Raw genomic sequence first — 5,777 nt, forward strand, 5'->3', positions numbered from 1 at the left:
TGTTAGATATTACTGCACTGTCGGAACTAGAGGAATGAGCATTTCACTACACTCGCTTTAACATCTGCAAACCATGTGCATGTGACCAATAACATTTGATTTGATAGCCCTTGTTTGCTTAAACTTAGAACAAACAACGGTCCAGATTATATAAAGCGATCTAGGCTATATCAATGAATAACTACACAATTATTTCCACATAGTCTACTAGCCTATCAAAGTTCTTGCTCAGCCTCAACATCACAGGAAAGTATGGTTGGTTTATTAAATGCTCCGCAATTTAGAATATTAGTGGTAGGCTACCGCAAAAGACCCAAAAGATAGAATAGGTATGACTGAAATAGTGAATTCTGGTAGATAGGTGAATAGAGAGGTGGTGGGTGCTGTGTGGATGGGAGGTTCTGCCCGTCACTGCTTTTCAACAGGTAGTCAGTCTCGGAAGGGGGACTCGAAGAGGGAGACTGCAAAGTCCAGGCGCCGCTGCTCTCTTTGTTCTGAGTGTTTGCAGTGCTAGTGTTTTTAGCTATTCTGTGCATTTCACATTATGTGCCCAGTATGATAGTTTTCTTGCTCTTTCTTAGCAGATCATGACAATAACAGTAGCTGTAGATGATGTAATGAAAGGTTGGAGGGTGGTTGGTAATGGAGGACATCAGGTGGATCCATGTCTGGGTGTTAGGCAGAGCTCCTAGGTCCTGGAGAACAGGAGCAGAGTAAAGGGAACAGGATAGGAGACAGATGTAAAACAAGCGAACACACAGGTTACAGGTTTATCAGGTATGTAAAAATACAGTTATTGAATGATTTAATTTAAATGTTTAATGAGACATGCAATAATGTTAATGGTAGCCCACAACAAAGAGGAAAAAACAAATAGCTTTCATCTGAGATTTTCATGTTTACCCTAACGGATGGTGACCCCAGCTAGGAGCGAAAGAGCAGCAAGGTTTTCGAGGTCTCGCCTTCCTTTCGTCTTTCTTCCAAGCCAAGTCATTCGCCCAGATGTCAAAGCACTTGGTCCCCTTGATTCTCCTACGGTGGCTCTCCTTCTGTTTCTCCTGGCGCCTTGTCCATGTTCAGTCTCAACTTGATGATAATAGAAATAAATGCAATTATACTTAATATTATTACAAATATATCTCTTATATATCTCTTGGAAGGCCAGAAAATAAATTAACAGCGGACAATCATTTTTACCTGGTCAAATGCCTCCACATCCTTCTCAGCCCATGCCTGAAAGTGGTCCTCGAAGGCGTTCTGATCTGGTTCAACAAACTTCCACCACATCAGGTGGAGTTTCAGTGATCTCAAAGTACTGTGGGGGAAATGTTATGTTTGTATCAAATCAATGCTGCTTTTCTCTGAAACCAATTCGATGGGTTCATGCAGGTGACTGACTGATCGTGTATGGAGGAATCCTCACTGTCACTGATAAGCAACTTGGCAGTACGCCCAGAATGTTGATATGGAAACAACCGAGGTATCTCAGTTTCAAGGTCTCAACTTGGAGAGAGAAAGCCTTGTGAGGTATTGGTCAGTCACATGTGCGAGCCACCGGTAATGATTAATGAATTATGCTAAATCATGCAAATATAACTTGCCATACATTAGACAACTACTGGGACTGCCCCAGAGAAGCTTCTGATAGAACTGTGTGGTGTGCAGAGTTTGTTGTAAATTCTCCAGCTTGCTAATAATAAACAGCTGAGGCTCCTGTCCGTACAGCAGGCGATAGGGTGAGTACTCTGGAGGCCTGGACGCTGCTTTTGTGTGCAAAGATAATTACTTTCAGATTATCCTCCCACCATTCCTGGTACCAGTCAAGGGATTTGCCCATGGATATCCCACTGGTCCGTTCATCCAAACCTGGAGTCACCATACATCTACACATTCACATTATATATAACTCACTGTACTATATCAGTGTCTATTTCGAAAAAAACTCGAAATTACTGGAGGCCTATGCAAAACAATGCTACAACCATTGCATTATTAACCACTAACATGTAAGCTAACATTGACTGAAACCAACTAGCCTAGAGCTAACCAGCGCTGAGCCAAACTAAATTTGGTTAGCATCAAGCTAGCGAACTGTTAAGCTATTTTCGTACAAATATTAACACTAACACATTTGATTGGGAAATCACATATTTACACATATTACCTAAAGTAAACTGAGCCTTTGTTCATAGAAAATAAAACAAATTGGATCTAAAACGTGGTTGACGCCATCTTAATCCCTTCTCTTACATGTAAGCCATTAGCAACCTTGCCAAACTCCACTAGTTACAATGGGGAAAATACCAACCATTTTTCCACTCATTAAAATTAGAGGTCGACCGATTAATTAGGGCCGATTTCAAGTTTTCATAACAATTGGTAATCAGCATTTTTGTATGCTGATTATGGCCGATTACATTGCAATCCATGAGGAGACTGCATGGTAGGCTGACCACCTGTTACCCGTGTGCAGCAAGGAGCCAAGGTAAGTTGCTAGCTAGCATTAAGCTCATCTTATAAAAAACAATACATCTTAACATAAACACTAGTTAACTACACATGGTTGATGATATTACTAGTTTAACTAGCTTGTCCTGTATTGCATATAATCAATGTGGTGCCTGTTAATCTATCATCGAATCACAGCTTACTTCACCAAACGGGTGATGATTTAACAAAAGTGCATTTGCGAAAAAAGCACCATCGTTGCACCAATGTACCTAACCATAGTCAGGGTATATGCAGCAGTTTGGACCGACTGGCTCGTTGCGAACTGTGTTAAGACCATTTCTTCCTAACAAAGACCGTAATTAACTTGCCAGAATTTTACATAATTATGACATAACATTGAAGGTTGTGCAATGTAACAGCAATATTTAGACTTAAAATACGTAACATATTTCACTGAAAGGAGAAACGTTTAGTTTTTGAAATGATTGTTTCTGGATTTGACCATATTAATGATCTAAGGCTCGTATTTCTGTGTGTTTATTATATTAGAATTAAGTCTATGATTTTATATTTGATAGAGCAGTCTGACTGAGCGGTGCTAGGCAGCAGCAGGCTCGTAAGCATTTATTCAAACAGCACTTTCTAGCGTTTGCCAGCAGCTCTTCGCAATGCTTGAAGCACAGTGCTGTTTATGACTTATCAACTCCTGTAGCTCAGTTGGTAGAGCATGGCGCTTGTAAGCACAGGGTGTGTTTTCCCGGACCACCCATACGTGAATGTATGCAAGACTGTATCATACTCCCTAAATGGCATATATTATTATATTATTATTATTAACTCCCGAGATTAGGCTGGCAATACTATAGTGCCTATAAGAACATCCAATAGTCAAAGGTACATGAAATACAAATGGTATAGAGAGAAATAGTCCTATAATAATAATAACAACCTATAATAATAACCTATAATATAATAACCTATAATAATAACTACAACCTAAAACTTCTTAAAACTTATTCGGTGTAGGGGGCAGTGTTCAGAAGTTTGGATGACTGAGGTGTCCAAAGTAAACTACCTGTTGCTCAGGCCCAGAAGCTAGGATATGCATAAAATTGGTAGTATTGGATAGACAACACTCTGAAACTGTTAAAATATTGTCTGTGGGTATAACAGAACCAATTTGGCAGGCAAAACCCTAGGACAATCCATCCAGGATTTTTTTTTGAGGTCATTGGACTTTTCAATGCTTTTCTATGGGAAAGTCAAATAATTAGGACCCAGATTGCAGTTCCCATGGCATCCACTAGAAATGGTTTCATGCTTGTTTTTTTAAATTAAGAAGTATTCGTATTCTTTTGAAGTATCCCTCAGAAGGACTCTTGTCTTTTGGCACGCGTGAATGAGTGCGCGCTCCTCGTTCTTTTTCTCCGGTATTGAACACCGTATATTCCATCTTAAATTTGATAGATTATTTACATATAAGGGTATCTGAGGTTGGATTAGAAACGTTGTTTGAATTGTTTAGACAAAGTTTATAGGTAACTTTTTAGATTCTTCCATAGGCATGTTGGGCGAGTTGGAACAGGTGGATTTCTGAATCAAAACTGACATTTTTGGGATATAAAGAAGGACTTTATTGAACAAAAATACCATTCATTGTGTAACTGAGACCCTTTGGATTGCAAAAATATGAAGATCTTCAAAAGGTAAGTGATTTATTTTAGCGCTATTTTTGAGTTTTGTGACACCTGTGCAGGTTATGAATTTGTTAATGCAGGAAGTGTGTGAGGCGCTGTCCTCAGACGATCAAATGCTATGCTTTCACCGTAAAACATTTTGAAAGTCGGACAAAGCGGTTCGATTACCAAGATTCAAAGCTAAAGGATGGTGTATAACACTTGTATTTTCTTGAATGTTTAATATTACTACTTTTGTATTTTGAATTTCACGCTCTGCAATTTCACTGGATGTTGGCTAGGTGGGACGCTACCGTCAATACTTATTTTCCACCATAATTTGCAAATAAATTCATAAAAAATCCTACAATGTGATTTTCTGGATTTTTCCCCCTCATTTTGTCTGTCATAGTTGAAGTGTACCTATGATGAAAATAACAGGCCTCTCATCTTTTTAAGTGGGAGAACTTGCACAATTGGTGGCTGACTAAATACTTTTTTGCCCCACTGTATATACTGTATTCTATTCTACTGTGTCTTAATCTATGCCGCTCTGACATTGCTCGTCCAAATATTTATATATTCTTAATTCCTTTACTTTAGATTTGTGTGTATTATGTGTATTGTTGTGAAATTGTTAGATATTACTGCACTGTTGGAGCTAGAAACACAAGCATTTCGCGACACCCACAATAACATCTTCTAAACAAGTGTATGTGACCAATACAATTAATTTTAATATAGGCCTAAACTTGGATAAAAAGGTGCTATCTACAAACTAAAAGGATTTTTCCGCTATCCTAATAGGATAACCATTTATGGTTCCAGGTAGAACCCCTTCTGTGTCTAGGTAGAACCCTTTTGGACTCTATTCCACAGAGGGTTCTACATGGAACCAAAAAGACTTCTACCTGGAAGAACCAAAAAGTGTTCTCCTTTGCTGACAGCCAAAGAACCCTGTTGGAACCCCTTTCTCAAAAGAGTGTACTCAACAAGTTTAGCCTATTAAGTTTACACCATTTCATTCTATACTCACACATCTGCCTGGTATTCAAGATAACACACAACAAATCAAATTTTATTTGTCACATACACATGGTTAGCAGATGTTAATGCGAGTGTAGCGAAATGCTTGTGCTTCTAGTTCCGACAATGCAGTAATAACCAACAAGTAATCTAACTAACAATTCCAAAACTACTGTCTTATACACACAAGTGGAAGGGGATAAAGAATATGTACATAAAGATATATGAATGAGTGACGGTACAGAGCGGCATAGGCAAGATACAGTAGATGGTATCGAGTACAGTATATACATATGAGATGAGTATGTAAACAAAGTGGCATAGTTAAAGTGCCTAGTGATACATGTATTACATAAAGATGCAGTAGATGATATAGAGTACAGTATATACGTATACATATGAGATGAAGGTATGTAAACATTATATTAGGTAGTATTGTTTAAAGTGGCTAGTGATATATTTTACATAATTTCCCATCAATTCCCATTATTAAAGTGGCTGGAGTTGAGTCAAATCAAATCAAATCAAATCAAATTTATTTATATAGCCCTTCGTACATCAGCTGATATCTCAAAGTGCTGTACAGAAACCCAGCCTAAAACCCCAAACAGCAAACAATGCAGG

General features: G+C 38.3%; 1 long non-coding RNA gene across 1 annotated transcript; it reads right to left on the minus strand.

Annotated features, from left to right (window-relative positions):
• Positions 1–240: 240 nt before the first annotated feature.
• On the minus strand, positions 241–1,356 carry LOC123993385. Its single transcript, XR_006831442.1, has 3 exons — positions 1,198–1,356; positions 904–1,086; positions 241–695 (listed from the first exon to the last, which is right to left on the minus strand). It is a non-coding gene; the product is annotated as an uncharacterized LOC123993385 (long non-coding RNA).
• Positions 1,357–5,777: the final 4,421 nt, after the last annotated feature.

Source organism: Oncorhynchus gorbuscha, linkage group LG02 (assembly GCF_021184085.1).
Source record: "Oncorhynchus gorbuscha isolate QuinsamMale2020 ecotype Even-year linkage group LG02, OgorEven_v1.0, whole genome shotgun sequence".
NCBI lineage: Eukaryota > Metazoa > Chordata > Actinopteri > Salmoniformes > Salmonidae > Oncorhynchus > Oncorhynchus gorbuscha.